Here is a 20524-nt window from a genome sequence, read left to right on the forward strand (position 1 = left end):
TAATTTTTAAGAATTTTATAAAGTAGAATTTGCAATGTATAGTTCTGTCCTTTACTGACATGGATATGATGGCCTTAGGTTGATTCTGTTACCTTCAAGAGTAGAACTGTTTAAACATGTAGCTCAAATAATGCTGATTTTTTTTCTCACAAGTGTGTCATGATTAGTTGTTATAAAGACACTTTAACACCCCATGTTTTTGTGTAAAAAAAATTGGCTGAATTTTTTTTTTTGTAGTTTTGACTTGAATGAGGTAAGTTGTAAGTGACAATAAGGGGAATAATATCTTGATGTAGTGTTAGATGCAGCATTTTTCATAGGAAATAATAGAAGAAAGTATACATGTTAGAACTTTCCTTTTGATAGATTGGTGACAAGAAATGAGCAGATAAAATCAATGCACTGTGAATTATAAATAGGTCTTTGAGGGACTGGATGATTAATTCGGAATGCCTAAGAAAACAGTAGAACACCTATGGAAATAAGCAAGTATACAAGTGAATTCAAGGTTCCCTTTTAAAGGGGATTATAATTTGCGGGGATGAAGTTAGCTGCTATTATTTGAAAAGGCAAAATATTTTAATTTATATACCTACTAAAATGTATATGAAAATCTTGAGTTTTTAGACTTATATGCAAGAATAAACAAAGTTTACCAGAAATAAAGAAATTTCATTTACATACTCAAACTACTATTGTTAGCTTTTCAGTATATCTGGTTCAAATGGAGAGACAGAGAGAAAGAGAGAGAGAGAGAGAGAGAGAGAACATTAAAATAACTTGTACTAAAAATAATTTTGTGGATATGAGTTTCCCAGGACAGAAATCCGTTTACAGATTTTTTGCTTAGTTGAGTTTTAATTAGGTAGCCTTAAGAGTGACATAATTAAAAATGAGATTATATAGCAAATCTTTTCCCAGTTAGCCTTATTTGCAGCACCTAGTATAGCATAGTATGTGGTTTAGATTGTCATTCTTGCCATATTCAATTGAATACTTTTAGTTGTCTAAAACTTATTAACATTTTAAGATATTTATAAAATAGAGTTTGCAATGTATAGTTCTGTACTTTACTGACATGTAAAAGCATGTCAGGGACATGTAGCGAAAGCTGTGTTATCCACTACCCACCTGTAACTACATCCCATGATTCCTTTTCATTTCCTTGGACAATTTAAACTCAATTGTCATTCTTCTGCTTTTCCTCTTCTCTCAGAAATCTTTCTGTTGATTTTATTATTTATATTGATGCCTTAGTTTATTTCTCAGTCTTCCCCAAATTTTCAGTAACACTTTTTGACTCTATTGTTCTTTGTTTTACATTCCACTATAGTTCGAATTAAGCCTGGATCTCATCACTCTTTGTCACTAATCCACCCAAAATCCTTGAACTTAATGCTCCTTCTCTTTATAGAAAATCTGTTTATGTCACATCTGGCCTACTCTATCATACCGGTTAGCCTGCTATTTCCTTTACCTGCACCCTGTAATTATTATTCTGAATTTCTCACATCATATTTCATTTAATTCTGTGATGACCACATTCAGTTTTTTAAATAACAAAGATAAGATATTTAATGCTGTTCCTACCACTTTCCTATACTATAAAATGTTACTTTCTATATTTCCTGTTTCTGACTATTCATATGCTGTTCCTGAAGAAACTTTCTTCTACTGATGGGCATATTTTCCTTCTTAGAGAGCTCCATCAATATAATGATTTATACTGAGATCTTCATTAGCTTACTATTTCACCAAGTTCAAATTTCCTAATTTATCTCCTCAGAAATGGACCAGTGTGAAATCTCTAGATATTTATGAAATATTCCTATTGTATATGTTAATGTCAACTCACAAGTTACATACTGAAGTCATTTTCCCACCGCAAGTTGGAACCCCTGCTATTTTCAGTAATAAAATTATTACTTTCCTTCCCCATCAGGATCCAACCTCACTGTTATTGTTGCTGTTATAATAAATACTGTTATTTTAAATTTTTATTTTTTCTCTCTCTTCCCCTGTATCCCCTGAGCCATTTATTCACTAAGTACTTTTCTTATCCATCGTCACCATTATAGGCCAGATTTTCATTCATTTATTACTGAATGATTGCTAGCCTTCTATTTGCTTTCCCTGCCTTGAGTTTCTAGAGGTTTCTATATCTCACGGACAACACTTTCATTGAGTTACTTCCTAAAACACTGATTTCTATTTTCTGCATCTCAAATTATAAAGCATTTGCCTCCTCTCCAGGTTTTATGTAGTATCAAACTAGTTGATCCTTCCCACCACAAATCTCTCTCCTATGTGAAATCCACCCTGTCCTCTAGTCTTACTCACATCCTTTTTATCTTAGACACATACTATCTTCTTTCTTAACCGTATGTTTACTCCTGTAGCTGATCTTGAATGGAAAGGATTTTATGGCCTTTCCAGTGGTCTATATTTTGGAGGCTCTGTAAGATTCAGTTCAAATTCTTTAATACCATGAAGCTCAATCTTTCCTAGCACTGCAGCCCACAGTGATGTCCCTCTTTTCAAACCATTTGGAACTTGTCATGTATGCTGAATATCTTTATCACTTCCTTATTTTCTACCTACTGCATGCTTGCCTTTTGTTTCATTTTTATCTTTAAGATCTCCCCAAAGATATCTCAAGTGGCTCTAGACAGGGTCTATTGGATATACTTTCTTCTGTATCCCTTCTAATCAAAAATAGAAGTTGTCACTTAGTAGATAATTTTAAAAATAATTTCATTATGAATTCACTGCGTGACACTATATAATTAGGTTGTTAGGGAACTTTTCATAAAGCTCCATTTGCAGAGTAAATGCAATTATTTGACTTGCATTCTTTATTTGGTTGGACTGAGCTGTTCACTAAGGGAGGGAATATAAACCTCTGTGAGAAAGTTTTAACTATAGAATATTGATTAAAGGCAAGAATTCTAGCTTGAGGATCTCTATCTAGATTCAACCCAGCCTCTCTTCTCCTGTTCACCCAGTTACAAGCTGTGTCTGTGGGTAAATTATTCAACTCCTTCTTGCCTCAGTTTTTCCTTTTAGAAATAAGGATTACGTTAATAGCAATATCAGAAGCGTGATAAGACTCAAGTTAATAAATGCTGATTAAAGCAATGCCTAGGACTTAGAAATAAATTGGTATAAACAATTTTGAGTCTTTATCTTTACTGATCCATTTTCTGAAAGCTATTCATAACTATAAATTAATAGAATCTAGCCAGCATGTAAAATAACCAACATAGCATACAAAGATTTTGAAGAACAGATGTACTTACTGTCTTCAAACTTACAAATACTGTAACGAAGAAAGCAGAGGGGCCTTCTCCTTAGGGAAATGAGAAGGGCTTAGGACTCCAGAGTTCTTCACTCACCTCACAGTGTTTATTGAACTTTTGCACATGACTGATACATGCTATGGACACTATAGAAAATTTTTAAAAGATTACATGACAGAAGCAATGCATGCTTTAACAATAGAATATGCATGTATGAGTAGCAAAAGTAAAGGAGTGAAGAAAAGACAACAGAAAAGGTTATATTCAAGATGAGAGAATATATTCCTATTAGAAGCATTCGATTTTCCAAAGATCCTAACGCTTGTCTGTCTCCAACCCCTTGCATCTTGGGGTCGGATTATACCTTATCTTAACTAGCATGCCACTACAGAGAAAATCAGAGCCTACAAAATAAAAAAGGGATGTTAGTAAATAAGTATGCATCAGAAATACAAGAATGTCTGTATCACGTAATAAAGCAATTGTAATAAGTTTCTTTTGCCTCATCTCTTTGGAACCTGCAGGATAATCGAATGTATATGTGTAGGTGTAGAATGATGGCTAAGAACAAAATTTATCTGTAATCTATAAATATCTGAAAATGGCAAAAACTTTATGGAGTGTAAAGTTCTCTATTTTTCTTATATTTCTATTTTCTTATATTCATGAAACTGTGATTTGGATGAACTAGACATTGTGGGTGAATTGGCAAGGCAGGTCATTTGATGGTATCCTACATGCTTAGAATGGCAGGAGTGCTTAGGTCTGGAAGAGCAAGTTCTGTGAAAATGCCTGTTGGTTGTACTTATTAGTCTGATAAATAATACAGAGAAATGAGATTAATTTAGTCACCATTTGAAAGACATCTATATTAACCATCCTTCTCTGCCAGTGTTAGAAAACAGAGTTCAAAGAGACGATGTACATTTGTTTCAAAATTAGTAAAAAAGAAGCAATTTTCTAAGTAATTTTTCACCAGGATGGCATGAGTTATGTATTTGTACATAGAAACCACATTCAGTAATTGATTAAATACCTCTTATGTAGCATGAGGCATTTACTTATAACTTATTTTATAGATTCCATAATATTTTTCTCACTCATTTACCTCTATTCATATTATTAAAATATATATTCAGAATGCAAGGGAGAAAATTTTAAAAGTAGCAATATTTTAGATTGATATCGGTATGTATTTGGTTGGTGCAAAAGTAATTGCGGGCTTTGCCATAGAAAGTAATGGAATGTCATGTGGCCCACAACGTCCAGGGGCTGAGCTGCCAGCAGCCAGGCATGGAACTTCAGGCTGCCCTGGCCCAGGAGCAGGGGGCTGCAGAGCCGTCTGGGAGTCCCCCGCTGCCGAGCGCATAGAAAGCGCCCCATAGCCTGGAGGCTGGCTTTGCCGCAGCTGACCACTCTGGTCAGAAGAGAGACTGAGAAGGCTATGTATTGACTAACAGTTGGAGCACAGAGCGTCCTAACGACAGTCCAGCCTGGGGTGAGGGGACTCATTCTGAAAAGGAAGGATTTTCCGTGTATGAGGACTCTGATGGAGAACTGAATCCTTGGGAGCTATCAGAGGGAGCAAACTGTCCACGCAGGGAACAGCCTGGCAATCTTTTCAGTGAGGACTGGGACTTGGAGTTGAAAGGAGATCAAAGGAATCTATATGATGCTGATGACATCCAGGAGAGCATTTCTCAAGATCTCAAACCTTGAGTCAGCTGTGCCCCACCAGGAGACATGATCTATGACCCCAGCTGGTACCATCCACCTCCACTGACAACCCATTATTCCAAGATGGCCTTTGAAACAGGATAGTTTGATGATGCCGAAGACTGAGCGTGGAGCTTTCTGCCTTATGCGTGGGCAGACCTGCAGATCGAGATCTCTTTCTGTCCTGGAGGTGAAAAATCACATCTGAGAAAATGTTTCCAGGGATCCCTAGTGTGGAATACACAGACCAGTGTTCAACAAGGCCTCATTGTTCTCTCCAGTCTGTTGTTCTTAATGGGCTCCTCCTTGGAATGTGTGTGTGTGTGTCTGTGACAAGAGGAGTTGTGTACTTTGTAAATAAAGATTAAAAAAAAAAAAAAAAAAAAGAAGAAGAAAAATAAAGTAATGGCAAAAGCCCTAATTACTTTTGCATCAACCAAGACTGCCATTCTGAGTAATATTCATGGCAAAAGGTTTATTTCTTTAAACTGCAGAAAGTGTAAAACAAGGGCTAAGTTTTCTACATGTACTCGAATGAGGGGTTTTCTTTCTGTATAATTTGCATACCTGAGATACACAGATTGAGATATAAGGGAAGATCGTGCTCATATTTTTTGAAATGTATATCTGAAGTAAACCATTTTAAATCAGATTTATGGCATACCTACTCTGCTAAACAATTGCAGTCTATTGAATGGGCCATTCTGTTTTTTGCCTGAGGTTAAACATTGGATGTACTTTTTCCTTGACTATTTCACTTGGCTCACATTGTATACTTCAGGTTCAGTTTAGCTCTTTCTTTCATCCACAGGATGTGCACACACACACACACACACACACACACACACACACAATAGTCTCAATCTAGAGAAAACTATGTACAAATGGAATGTACAAAGTAGTAGAGAAAATCTTAGCAGCCGCAGAAATAACCATGAGTTACTGTGATACCAGTGTGATATGAGTACAACAGAATCTTACAGAATTTTACAGGCATTCATAGTAAAGTGAAATCTCCTCCAGCAAGGATGATGATGTCCTTGTTCCCATACTAGCATAGTCTGTCCAGCTGCTTGTTCTCAAGGTCCAATAATGAGATACAGACTGACTAGGAAAAGAGAAGAGTTTATTTCTGCAATCAGCAAGAAGGTTGGGGTAACTCACCAGACCAACTCAAAGTTAGAAATTTTTCTCCGGTGCACATATACATTTAAAGCTCCATGCCTACATGTGGGAGTGTGCCTACCAGCAGGAGTGTTTCATTTCATCTCTGTCTAATATTTAACTAGGGTCTGGGGTCGGGAAAGCTTTCTCTAGAGCCTTGGAAAGTTTCTTAAGTGGGCCCTGGAAGGAGGTGTATGTGTAAGAATGGCTTTATTATTGGATGAGACCTGGGGTGTCCAATCTTTTGGTTTCCCTGGGCCATGTTGGAAGAACTGTCTTCAACCATACATAAAATCTACTAATGCTAATGATAGCTGATGAGCTAAAAAAATAATTTTAAAAAAATCACCAAAAAAAAACCTCATAAAAAGGTTACTAATTTGTGTTGGGCTGCATTCAAAGCCACCCTGGGTTGCATGTGTCCATAGGCCGAGTGTTGGGCAAGCTTGCTTTAGGGTCTGAGAAAACTCAGGTGGGATTGTAATGGGTTTGATCTCACGTTCCAGCTCTCATACTCAGGCACCAGTTTTCTCAGTTCTTTAATGTTTGTGTATTTATCAGATTTATAGTGAGGGGCTAGTTGAAACTGACTGCTCTGGCTGCTAATGGAAACCTGACCTGCCACATTCTGACAAAGGCCCAGTACAGAAGGGTTGATTTAATTTTTTTCTTGATGACGAAAACACTAATTGTACTAATTATGTTTTAACTTCACTCTCTACTTACTTGTAAAAAAAACAATGAATATTAGTATCTAAACATACGTGGCTAGTTTATTGTACGACATTAGTTCATTTAAATTTAAGAATCCTAAAGATGTCAAGAAGAGGAAAGTATAAAACTTGCTCTAAAAATAATTCTACTTTTGCATTGACCAGACAGATAAACAGAAAACAAACAAAATATTTGTTATGAGCTGAATTGTGATCCCCTAAATTCATATGTTGAAGTTTTAGTTCTCAGTACCTCAGCATGTGAGTGCATGTGGAAAAAGGGCCTTTAGCAAGATAATTAAAGTGAAATGGGGTCATAATGGGTGGACTCGAATCTAATATGACTAGTGTCCTTACAGTAGGAGGAAATTAGGACATAGGCAAGAGAGACCAAAGGAGAACCCTGTGAGGACACAAGAAGGCAGCCTTCTGCAAGCAACAGAGAGAGGCCTGCTGGGTGCGGTGGCTCATGCCTGTAATTCCAGCTCTTTGGGAGGCTGAGGAGGGTGTATCACCTGAGATCAGGAGTCCAAGATTAGCCTGGCCACCATGGTGAAAACCCATTTCTACAAAAATACAAAAATTACCTGGGAATGATGGTGGGTGCCTGTAATCTCAGCTAATCAAGAGGTTGAGGTGGGAGAATTGCTTGAACCTGGGAGACGAAGGTTACAGTGAGCCGAGATTGTTCCATTGCACTCCAGCCTGCCTGGGCAACAGAAAGAGACATCGTCTCAAAAAAAAAAAAAAAAAAAAAAAAAAAGAAAGAAAAAAAAGAAAAGAGAGATAGTGAGGCCTCACTTGCCAATGCCTTGGTTTTAGACTTGCAGCCTTCAGAACTTTAAGAAATGACATTTCTGTTGTTTAAGCAACCCCATCACTGATTTGGTATGGCTTTCCTAGCAAACTAATTCAATACTCAAAGGCAGGGACCAGTGAATTGTTTTTGGAGGCAAATATGTAGGTTGAATTGGCATTAGTTATATGTAGAATACCTCCATTTGTTTACTTAAAGGGGAAGAAATGCCTTGTCCAGTCTTTAATACTAATATGTTCTGAGGTTTTAAAAGCATTAAAATCTATACTGATTTTGAATGTCTCACACATAAGAAATAAACACTACAACCAAAATATGGAATTTAGGAACATGAATCCTTCTAACAAATATATCCTAAAATTACACGTTTTACTAGCTTCTTATTTCAAAGGAAATATATATTATGAGAGAAAAAGCATATAAACACACATATCTACGTATATAATACCACAATTTCCTTCATCATCATCTTAAAACTCCTTCCATACCTTTCCACACCATTTTTAATGAATGTCTTTTTTTTCTTATAGGTAAAAAATAGAAGTATTCAGTAAATTTCTTAATTTGACTCACGTCCACTTGGAGAATTAAGGGAATTCATTGGAGTATGGTGATCAAGAATCTAGACTCTAAAATTAAGATTTCTTGGGTTCAAATTATGGCTCTGCTTTTTACTATTTGTGTGACCTCCTCTGCAAATTATTAAGTGCTACATGTCCTAGTTTTCTTACTGTAAAGTGGGGTAGTATTACCTTTCACAACGTAGCAAGTGCACAAAACAGTGCCACTCATCTTCCCTCACGTGTGTATGTGTGTTCAATTAATGTTGCCATTTTTTTTTTTTGAGACAGAATTTTGCTTTTGTTGCTAAGGGTGCAGTGCAATGGCACAATCTCAGCACACTGCAACCTCCACTTCCCGTGTTCTAGTGATTCTCCTGCCTCAGCCTCATGAGTAGCTGGGATTACAGGCACCTACCACAATGCCCAGCTAATTTTTTGTATTTTTAGTAAGGACAGAGTTTTACCGTGTTGACCAGGCTAGTCTCAAATTCCTGACCTCAGGTGTTCCACCCACCTCGGCCTCCCAAAGTTCTGGGATTACAGGCATAAGACCCAGTGCCCAGCCTAATGTTGGCAATTACCTTTGTGTACACCCATTTTCATCTACTTCTATCTTTTTATTGTTGAGAAAGTGTCCTTTCAAATCTAAATCTTATTCCTATGCTGTTGACAGCATTGTGTATGTTTCTTTCTCTCTCTCTGTCCAGTAAGTCTCCTACTACAAAAATGCTCATTTCTTCTCCATACTAAAAAATATACCTATAAACAAATTTATCTCTTTCCTGGATCCCATTGTCCTCTCCACCTTTCCTTTTGCCACCAAGTTTTTTTTTAACAAGTAATCTATACCCACAGACTCTTTTCACTCCTTAAATCATTGCAGTCTTTCCTGAACTTCCTCATTGCTCTGATAACAGACTCAGAAGACTCTGGTTGACAAAGACAGTGACCTCATTTCTGTTGAAATTGTTGACTACTCTCTACTTTTGAAAACATATTTCTCCTTGTAGTCCTCTGACACAGTTTCATCTGATTCTCTTCCCAGGTCTCTGATTACTCTTGTATAAATGTCTTTGCCAATCTCTATTGACAAGGCTGCTTTTCTTCCCTAAGAAGCGACAGTATTGTATGACTGTATTCTGTTTACCAAAAATAAATTGCGATGATTGTTCATTTGTTTTTGGCACATTGATATTTTCATTTGAATAACATGTTTTGGAAAACTTAGAGAGTTAAAATGTTGTTACCTGCATCTCTATTGTTTATTATAGTATTTGGCACATAGTAGTTGCACAATAAATATTTGGTGCAGAGTTTGATTCTTTTTTCCCCCTGTGGCCTTTCACGTCTTAAAATCTTTATAAGCAAAAAGAAATGTCCTATAATACAAGGGAGAAGGTCATTTACTGATGAATATCTGGAACTGTAAGTTAAATAAATAGAAATCTATACTTTTTAAACAGTATTAGCTAGAATTATATTTAAGAATCCAAATCTCATATACGTAAGAGTAAATTACTCCTGTTCTTAATCTGAAATGACAGTGTCTATTTAAATTCAAAAAAGTCAAACTTGTAATGAAACCAGCAAACTTATTTTATAAAAGGAAATTATCAAAATGCCTACCTTTATGATTGCATGCCTTGCAGTCTTATGGGAGAATATATTGGAAGGCAATAAGCAATCATTATTGTGATGATTTTTTTTTTAAAGTATTCTAAAGCATAGGGTTTAAATTTATGAATCAACAGTCAGATTTTAACAGCAGGATTATCCAAGAAATATCTCTTATTTTTAAAGCATGTGGTTTTGAAACTTATGGATTGAAGGTATTTTTCCTGTATTAATAAGAAAAATATGCATTATTATCTTATTTATCTTACCCAGGTCATATTTATTAAATAATTACATGCTGTAGGAAGCAAACTGTATTCCCACACTTTTACCTGACATAAATTAGCTATAGCTATAGTAGGTCAAGAAAAATTTCTATACTTGTGAACTCTGGAATAACTCCTACCCAGGAATGTTCCAGTAACACTGGCTATTGTTTATGTGAAAATAAATCCTTAGTTTTAAGTTTAATAGAGTTTTCTTGTCAAAAGCCTTTTAAATATATTGTATTAATCTAAATTTCCTCATGACATGTTTTACAGCTTGACATAAAAAGATCAGTTTCTCTGTATTTTTTTTTTTCTTAAATCAATCATACTAACTTGTATCAGAGTCAATGAGAAATTTAAGTAGCAATGGATAATCAGAGCAGAATACAGCCTCATGTTTACCAAATTTTAAGTAGCTTTTTAGACAATTATAATGTATGTACATATATATGTGTATATATATGCACACACATATACACATCTATCTATCTGTCTATATTACTTTATAGACACAAGGTCTTGCTCTGTTTCCCAGGCTGAAGTGTGGTAGTGCAATCATAGTGCACTGCAGCCTCAAACTCTTGGGCTTAAGCAATTCTTTTTCCTCAGTTTCTTGGGTAGCTGGTACTATAGGAGTACCACCATACCCAGCTATTTAAAAAAAAAAATTGTAGAGATGAAATCTCACTATGTCACCCAGAGTAAAACGTTTTGTTAGAATATGTGATAATTAAAGACCATTTGGTAACTTTCAGCACATTGAGATTTGTATAAAATAAATATAATTAAATTTGAAATGATATGACTTAATCAAATATACTTTATGGAGGCAATGCTTATTTTTAATCTTTAGTCACATTTTAGTTGAATAATTTACATATTCTTTTTGGCATAAATTAAAATGCATGTTTGGCAAATGGGTGCAACTTTATTTATTAGCACTCTACTATTCTAAGTGTGCTGGTTAGTTTCATATGTCAGTTTGACTAGTCTTTAGTCAGTTATTCAATAAAACACTACTAAATAGTGCTGCAAAAGTATTTGTAGATGTGATCAAGTCTACAATCAGGTGACTTTAAATAAGGGAAATTGTCCTGGATTAGATAATTTGTATGGGCTCAAGGGTTCTTATAACAAGGAGACATAATAGTCAAAAGGCAGTGAGAAAAAGTGATGTGATGATAAAAGCAGAGATTAGAATTAGGTGACCACAAGCCAAATAATATTATCAGCCTTTGGAAGCCATAAGATATAAAGAGCAGATTCTCTCCCAGAGTCTCTAGAAAGAAGCAGCTCTGGTGACATCTTGATTGTCAGACCGAACCTCTTAAACTGTGAGATGTTTGTGTTATATAAAACCACTGAGTAATTTGTTGCAGCAGCATCAAAAATCAAATATAAATTTTATATCCTATAAGTGAAGTGTTGTAACAAATATCTCTGAAATGAGTGAAACTAATTAAAATATATAAAGAGGTTTATTCTGAGCCAAACATGAGTGACCATGGTCAGAGGTACAGTCTCAGGAGGTCCAGAGAACACGTGCCCAGGTGGGTGGGTTACAGCATGGTTTTATACACTTTAGGGAAACATAAGACATCAGTCAATACATGTGAAGCATACATTAGTTCAGTTGGAACACGCAAGGCAACTCAAACTGGGTAGTTATAGGTCATTGGTGGTTTCAAGTAATTTCTTATTGGCAATTTGTTGAAAGAGTTCAGTTATTATCTAAAGATGTAGAATCAATAAAAAGTAGAGTCTGGGTTAAGAAAAGGGCTTGTGGAGACCAAGGTTCTTATTGTGTAGATGGAGTTTCAGAGGTGGCTACCCTTAGAGACAGTAGATGACACATATGTCCTATTCAGACCTTTAAAAGGTGCTTGACTCTCAGTAAATGTCTTTGAGATTAGGAGGGCCTGAACAGAGAAAGACCTAGTTGTTATTAGAGGTTTGCAAGGCCATTCCAAAATATGTAAAAGAAATATATTTCAGGCAGTGGTTCATCCCTGTAATCCTAGCACTGTGGGAGGCCGAGGCAGATGGATCACCTTAGGTCAGGAGTTGAAGACCAGCCTGGCCAACATAGTGAAACCCTATCTCTACTAAAAATACAAAAAATTAGCCAGGCATGGTGGTGGGTGCCTGTAATCCCAGCTTCTTGGGAGCCAAGATGGTGCCACTGCACTACAGCCTAGGTGACAAGAGTGAAACTCCATCTAGAAAGAAAGAAAATAAAGAAAAAGAAAGAGAAAGAAAGAAAGAAGAAAGAAAAGAAGAAAGAAAGAAAGAGAAAGAGAAAGAAAGAAAAGAAAGAAAGAAAGAAAAGAGAGAGAAAGAGAAAGAAAGAAAGAAAAAGAGAGACAAATATATTTCAGGTAAAATACTTGCCAGTTGGAGTTGGTATCTTATTGCTGCAGTCTGTTCTGTCAGTCTCAGGTTCTCTGTTTTGATGTTACTGCTGGTCAATTATGTCTAAACTCCAAAAGAGAGAGGGTATAATGAGGTATGAATGAACCCTCCCTTTCTGTCATAGCCTGAATTAGTTTTTCAGGTTTCTTTGAAATTCTCTTGACCAAGATGGGGGTCCATTCCGTTGGTTGGGGGCTTAGAATTTTATTTTTGGTTTGCACAAATACCTAAAAATCTATAAATGGCTTTTAAATTGGGTACTTGGTAGAGGCTGGAAGAACTTTTAGGATTTGAATAGAATGTTTGTACATACAGATGTTAAAATTCTTCTAATGGGGACTCGAAGTGAAAACCATGGTTGAACAAACTGTATTATCTCAGAGAATACTTGAATCATCATAAACTTTGTTAGAAATATGGACATAAAGAATGCTGCTGATGAGGGCTCAGAAAGAAATGAATAGTATGTTATTGAAAACTAGAAAACAGGCGATTAAGCACATTAAAAATACTATGAAATAAATGTAATCCAATTTTAAATGACATAATTTAATCAAATGTACTTTATAGAGGCAATGCTTGTAATAACTAAATTCATTTCTATCATTATACATAGAGCAGGAGTTGTAAACAATTAACTTTGATATTTAACTTTGTACATTTCCAACAAGATGTTGATGTGTTTTGGTTTCCTTCTTTCTGTGTATAGTAAAATGCAGAAGTAAAAAGATAGATTGAAGGAAGAACTGATAAGCAAAAAGAGACCAGGACTTGATTATTTGGGAAATTCTCAATCTGTCCAGATTGCAAATGACACTAAAATTAGAAGATTCCCTGTTAGGTAAGTGAACGGTTGGACAACTTTTTGTTAGAGCCTAAGAAGGAAGAAGAGCTGAAAGTATTCATTCACACAGAGAGCTCTTTGAAGTGATCAGTCATGTGACTTGTGGATCCTTTCTTCCATTTCAACAGAAGCTAAAATTAAGGATGGAATTATCTAGGAATTACCCGTGTAGGGGCCTCTTGTTTAACGGTGCAAATTCCCATGACGTACAAGAAGACCCACAAGGTTTTTGAGAATATTATAACAGCAGAAACATTGCCAGGTTAGACAGTAAGAGAAACAGAGTGGAGGAAATGAAAGAAGGTTGTAAGATTCCCAGAGTTCTATAGGCAAGGAATAGGTTGGTAATTCTGTTTATCTGCAAACACTGAAAATGGAAGAATGATTCAGAGGGAAAAGCAAAAGGTAGAGAAGGCTGAGATTTGAACCACAGAGAAATTTTCCCAAGCTTTAACTTTTAAGTGTAGTTTACTCTCCTGGATTTCAAAATTGTTTGGAACTGGTGACACTTTTTTTTTTTTTTTAAATAGAGTCTCATTCTTTCACCCAGGCTGGAGTGCAATGGTGTAATCTTGGCGCACTGCAACTCCTGCCTCCCGGGTTCTTATGTTGATCAGGCGAGTCTTCAATTCCTGACCTTGTGATTCACCTGCCTTGGCCTCCCCTAGGGCTGGTATTACAGGCATGAGCCACTGTGCCTGGCCTGGTAACTTATTTTATCCTTCCATTTTCTCCATTTCTAAACAGAAATGTCTATAACTAGCATCCTATAATTGTCCCACATTATATTTGGGAACAGATAACTTATTTTCTAGTTTTACAGGTCCACAGATGGACAGGAATTTTGGACCAGTATAGATCATGCTCAGAATTTTAAACCTAGCTGATTTAGATGATAGAATTACAGATTTTTGAGTTTATGGGATTAGAAGAGATTTTGAACTTGAATTGATGTTATCAATGATTTGAAACTTTTAAGGACCTTGGTATGGAATAAATTTATTTTGCACATTGAGCTGACATAAATCTTAGAGAACTAGAGAGAACTGCATTAGGCCAAACGATGGCTCCCAAAAGATACCCAGGTCCTGCCACTGGAACCTGTGAATTTGTTATCTTACATGATAAAAGGGAATTTGCCCTTGTAATTAAGGACATTGAGATGGAAAAAACATCCTATATTATTTGAATGAGTCCAACTTAATCACAAGAGTCCTTATAAAATGAGAGCCAGAAAGATTAGAGATAGAGAGAAAAAACGTTGATGAAAAGAGATGTGGGATTTGAGGCACCTGAAGGTGGAGGAAAAGCCCAAGGAATGTGCATGGATAAGACAAGAAAACATATTTTTTTTAAATGAGCCCCCAAAAGAAATATGGGACTGCATATACCTTAGTTTTAGCCCATCAATACAGATTGTAGACCTCTGACCTTTATAATTGTTAAATAATAAATGTATGTTATTTTAAGCTACCAAAGGGGTGGTAATTTGTTATCACTACAATGAGAAACGAATCCACCAACTTATAAATCGTTCAAAATGTTTATAATTCTAACATACTTTTATTAAAAACTGGCAGGCCTGCTATATCATAGGCACCTGTTTAAAGCATTTTACTGATTTATTTATTTATGTTAATATCTAAATAACATGGCTACATTGTCAGTTCTTGAATCTTCAGGCTTAGTCATTATGTATTGACCTCAAATATTATTTATTGACTTCCCTCCCCTGTTTTTAATCCTCTTGTTATCCTAATATATCATGATTATATCAAGACATATATTCTGCACAAAAGCAATATAGGAATATTCCTTCACCATTACCCTAGGGATTCTCTTTGCCTTAATTTGTGTTGTACTGCTCTTGTATTTTTTGTATCTGATGTCTTATTTTTTTAAAAAAGATTAACTATAATGTTGGTTCCTGAATTCAGAGAACCTATGTGTTACCCCTCAGGAAATAAATATCCAATCTTCTCTATACAGGATCCTCTGCATGGTCTAGCCTTATAAAACATAAAGAGGATCTGGGGTTCTTACTGCCTCCTAACTGGATCTTCCACCTATTCTTCTAGTTCTATAATTTACATTATCTCTATTTCTATAATTATCCATTACTTGTAAATTTATTAGGTTTGGGAAGTGGACTTTCCTCACCTTTATCTTAGCATTTAGAGTTATGGAGGCTGTTAAATCAGTAACTACTTGACCACCTTTCTTTCTGTCTTCCTTTGTCAATATGTTTTCCAATTTTCTTTGTGCTTTGGGCTCATGACTTTAAACAAAAATTCTCTTAATGTAATTTTAGTAATATTTTAGTTAAGTTTCAGGAAGGAAAGGATATAAATGCAAACAGTGTTATACTCTTAATTTTAAGGCCCTTTGAATACATTTAACGTAAACTGATGCTTAGTATCTTCTTGTTTCTATGTTATGCATTCTTCCATTTAAACATCTACCACTCAGGTGGTATTATGAATTCCCACGGGAAAACATTCTTAGAGAGAATTGCCAAAGTCTGTGCCACTTCTCAAGTTTTGAGAACAGACCCACATTTAGAGCAAATGTTTTAACATTAAGTACTCTTTCTTTTATTTCTAAGACCAATGTATGTTAAGATATTGTACTGTCTCTACAGGATTCAATGCAGGCAAAATACTTTAATTTTTTAATTGCTAAATATTATCTAATTTAGGAAAGCTATAGTAATAATATAAATTAATATGTATGTAATTATCACTATCTATGTGAGTGAAATATTTTAAAAGACATGGACAATTTGAAACCATCTAAACAATTTTTAGGACAAAACTTAACTTTTAAACTCCAGCTCCTAAACTGATTTTATAATGTTATACCAATAATAAAGAATGAAAAGGAATCCCATGCTATGTTGGCAAAAAACAATTTATTCTGTATAAAAACAAATTGTCAGTAAAAGTAACAGTTACATACTCCTTTGTTTCTAGCATATCTAGCACATGGTAGAAATTTCATGGTTACTTACTGAACGTTAAGTGAAAAATGATAATTAAATCCTGGAACAGGACTAGTTTCCTTTGCACCTTCCATTTAATTTACTCTTCCATGGATTCTTATGTTTCTTTCTCTTTTTAAAACTCTTCTAGTTTATCATTACTTATTTTCAGAGCTTTTACAAAATCTTCCTAAATGGTTTTGCCTCCACTTGCTATTACCCATTCTAATATGGCTGTGTGACTTACAGAGCTGTAGACTTAATAAAGAATAAAGTTCACTTTGGGAGGTCACGGTGTGTGAATCATGAGGTCAGGAGATCCAGGCCAACATGGTGAAACCCGGCCTTTACTAAAACCACAAAAATTAGCTGTGTATGGTGGTGCACATCTCTGATCCCTGCTACTGTGGAGGCTGAGGGAAGAGAATCACTTGAACCCAGTAAGTGGAGTTTGCAGTGATCTGAGATTGTGCCACTGCACTCCAGCCTGGCAACCGAATGACATTCCATCTCAATCAATCAATCAAGTTGTTGGATTAGTAACATGATATATTACTCTGTGTAAAAACAGTTTTTGGTTTGTAAAAATATTGTCTTTACTGTCTCATTAAAAAATGTCTTATATCCCTATAAGAGACAGACAACAGGTATTAATATTTACTAATAAACAATTTTTGGAAAATTAAATCCCCACTAACGTATCCATGGCTCAGGAGTGACAAAACAAGCACTTGAATGCGGAACCCTGATACTCAGTTCTCTTCTCTAAATGATACACTGAAATAATATTCTGGACTCTCAGAAACCCTGTGCCTAAAACCTTCAGGCAAAGAAATCTCTTCAACTGCCATTCAAGGCTCTTCACAATGATCTTCCATTCCATTCTAATTTCTCATTCTTTCATTTCACATCAATACCTTTAATATACAATTTTAGTCCTGTATTTTAAATTTTCTCTCATGAGAGAACTTATCTGGAAAATTCATCTTTCTTATTTTTCCTTGTATAGGTGCTGGTCAGTTACACAGACCCCTTTTTGTCATTTTCCATTGGCCCTAGTTATTGTAAACTACTTGAACTTTATTTCTAAAATGTATGGTGGTCAGATAAATATTTTATAGCAAATATAGAGGCATTAAAAATGATGACATAGGTTTATAATCAATTTGGATAAATATCTAAAGAAAATTTATGTTTCTTTTCATTTGTGGAATACAAGTTGAGGGAGGCTACTTATATGAACAATAGTAGATCCAGAAGACCAAATAGCTAACACTTATAAAATTGTTTAAAATTGGTATGGATTATGACCCTCTAAGCTGCATAATATCTCATTATAATCAGTGTGAGTCATGTTACAAAAACAAGACAACAGTAAGTCTCCATTGTTACACGAATTACAATTTTTTTATTTGAATTAAGATACCATTTCAAAAACATGATTTCAAGTAACAAAATAATACATAATATATATAATGTATTATTATATGTATTATATATATATATGTCTATATTTGACCCTAAATATTCTAATATTCTAAGCCACAAGAAGTCTGATTTTAATTTTCCATTTTCAAGTGTATTGCTTAGGTCATTAAATATCTTAGGAGTTTCTACTGCTTATGAAATACTACTTCCTAGTAAAAGAAACCCCCAAAATAACACAGTATGATTTCTGACTTCAGGAACTTTTGGAATTATTAAGTAGAAGAGAATTAGACAAGTTCATAAATAACTATTAAATAAGGCAGAATGTAATTAATATCTTACGGAGCAAGAAAGCATATATTTTGAGAGAATGGGGAAATCACCTTTAGCTCTGAGAGTCAGGCAAAGAGAAAAGATTAGACCTGAATTGTATGTGCTAAAGAGAGTCAAAAGATCTATGTAACTAGAAAAAGTGTTGTGTACTGGAGGGAAAAGGGAACACATGGATTTTGAAAGATACTCAAACAAAGGTCATGGACTGTTCATATGTTTCCAGCAGACCACAGATACTGTAGTGTGTAGAGTAGAAAAATTATTCGAGGAAGGAACAAACTTTTAAAAATAAATCTCAAAGACTATCCGAAGTGTATAGGAGTCATTCTAGCTTGTAATCTTAGTAAACCTAGGTATACACTCATATGTCAACTGCTCTTTAGGTAAACATTTGTTGCTTTCAGGGTAAATGAAACTTAAATGGTTCAACTCTATTGTGTGATGTCTCAAGGCAGCATTGAGGCCAAGGTTATCATAGCTAAAAATGTAAATATACGGACCTTTTTGGGTTTTTTACTAAGTGGAGTCTCTGAACTGCATTTTTCATGCATTTATTTTGTATTTCTTGTTTCTTGCTCTGTCCCAGGCATGGAGGTAACAGTGAGGACAATGACATTGTTATTTCTCTCCTCCAGCAGAATCAAATGTTATGTAGGGTCACAGCATGCCGACGTACCTTATTTCCTGAAAACTTTTTCCTAACTCCTCATTTTAAACACACTAGTTATCTTAGAAGCCAAATTTCTGCTGAAAATATGATAATAAATGCATTCTGTTCTGTGCATTTGAGTAAGGCACTTTTAAAAAATGTTATGCCTTAATGCAAGGGAAAAGAGTTGGAGGTTTGGTACATTAGAGAGAATGTGTGCTAGCTTTATTTGAGACTTCATTCCTCACAGTATAATTCTCCAATGGCAGAACAGGAATTTTCTTTTTGGTGTTTCACTTATGCATCTCAAAACCAACTTTCTTTTCAAGATACTGATAAGGTAACTTGTATATTGACAAATACATTCAACTTTTTAGGCAAACATTTTTAAGTAGTCATCATTTTAAAGCCAAGATTTTGAAATAAAATGTACTATAAGTTATTTTTTAAAGGCAATCCTTGGAAATGTTAGTTTCTTGATTACGTCAATGATTAACTATTACCATTTCTGAGAGTGAGGTTGGCATATAAATATCTTCCTTGTCATCTTTTTATTCAAATAATAAAAAAGATTATAATGAAACATTAATCCTGGACATGTGACATTCTCACTTATATGTTTCTATGTATCTCTTACTCTTTGGCTTATTATAAGTGAACTACATATGACAGAGGAGTTTTAATCCTGGTTATTAAAATTTTCTTCACAGCCATCTTATCAAAAGCCAAGACTCCTCATGCACTCCCCCGTTTTGTAGGGAAAGTTATTTGTGTTTGTGTGTGTGTGTGTGTGTGTGTGTGTGTGTGTGTGTGTGTGATAAATGGATTGTATTACAAAGTTTTACTCCACTGAAGTAGTCTTTTGGAATGAATAAGGTTGAAAATGAGTATACAAAGTGCGAATCTCTAAGACTTAAGGAAAAACATCTCTGTTTAAAATTTAGATTAGCGGTAGGGATGATAGTTATATTTTCTAGTAGGTTACCCAGAATTTTTTAAAAAATATATTCTTAAGAGAATTTAAGAGCTTAAGAAGTTACCTAAGAATAACAGCTCCTTATGAAAATCCACCATGCGTTTTAGGATCCCGTTGTCCACATGCCATACACAGTCTTCTTGCTTCACAGGGAATATGCCATCATGTAAACGCAACCTACATGTAAAGTTGTTTTCTCTGGCTTGGCCATATGTAGCCTTTTTAAGGCCATATGTGGCCTTGAAATTGAAATGTATTTTCATTTAGTTCCCAAATACTGCAATAATGAACACAGTTCCAATGTGCTGGTTAAAGAAAATGGTCACAAATGGTCACTGAAATATGCTATGGAAAAAGGAGAAAATAATTTAGACTTTATTTAGGAAAGCATTTAATTATTTACCAAAAGATTGACTTGGTGGAATAACAATGTTGTGAAGTTACAAATAATATGGTTGTTTATTATTTTCATAGAGTGTGTGTTGTAGAAAAATGCTGGACCTGGTATAAATTCGAATTTGCTTTGCAATGTGAACTCTCAAACTATTTTTCTTTGAAATAGAGTTCTTCCTGAAGTTATTAAATATGAATGAATTTTCAGTTACCACATTTTTATGCTATTTTAGGTGTCAAAGGAGAAGGAAATATTTGACAACTTAGTCCAAATTTCTATGAATAAAAATAATGTCCAAATGAAACATTTGCATTTCAACATTGTCCAATTATGTCATAACATGACCTTTCTTG

At 34.9% G+C, this 20524-nt stretch overlaps 1 protein-coding gene and 1 pseudogene across 4 annotated transcripts in view; both read left to right on the top strand.

The window, feature by feature from the left end:
• Positions 1–20524, top strand: part of LRP1B (LDL receptor related protein 1B) — a 1884038-nt gene that overhangs the window by 1434735 nt on the left and 428779 nt on the right. The gene's annotated exons all lie outside the window — the stretch shown is intronic.
• LOC141584615 (coordinator of PRMT5 and differentiation stimulator pseudogene) lies at positions 980–17833 on the top strand (annotated as a pseudogene).

Source organism: Saimiri boliviensis, chromosome 5, assembly GCF_048565385.1.
Source record: "Saimiri boliviensis isolate mSaiBol1 chromosome 5, mSaiBol1.pri, whole genome shotgun sequence".
Classification (NCBI taxonomy): domain Eukaryota; kingdom Metazoa; phylum Chordata; class Mammalia; order Primates; family Cebidae; genus Saimiri; species Saimiri boliviensis.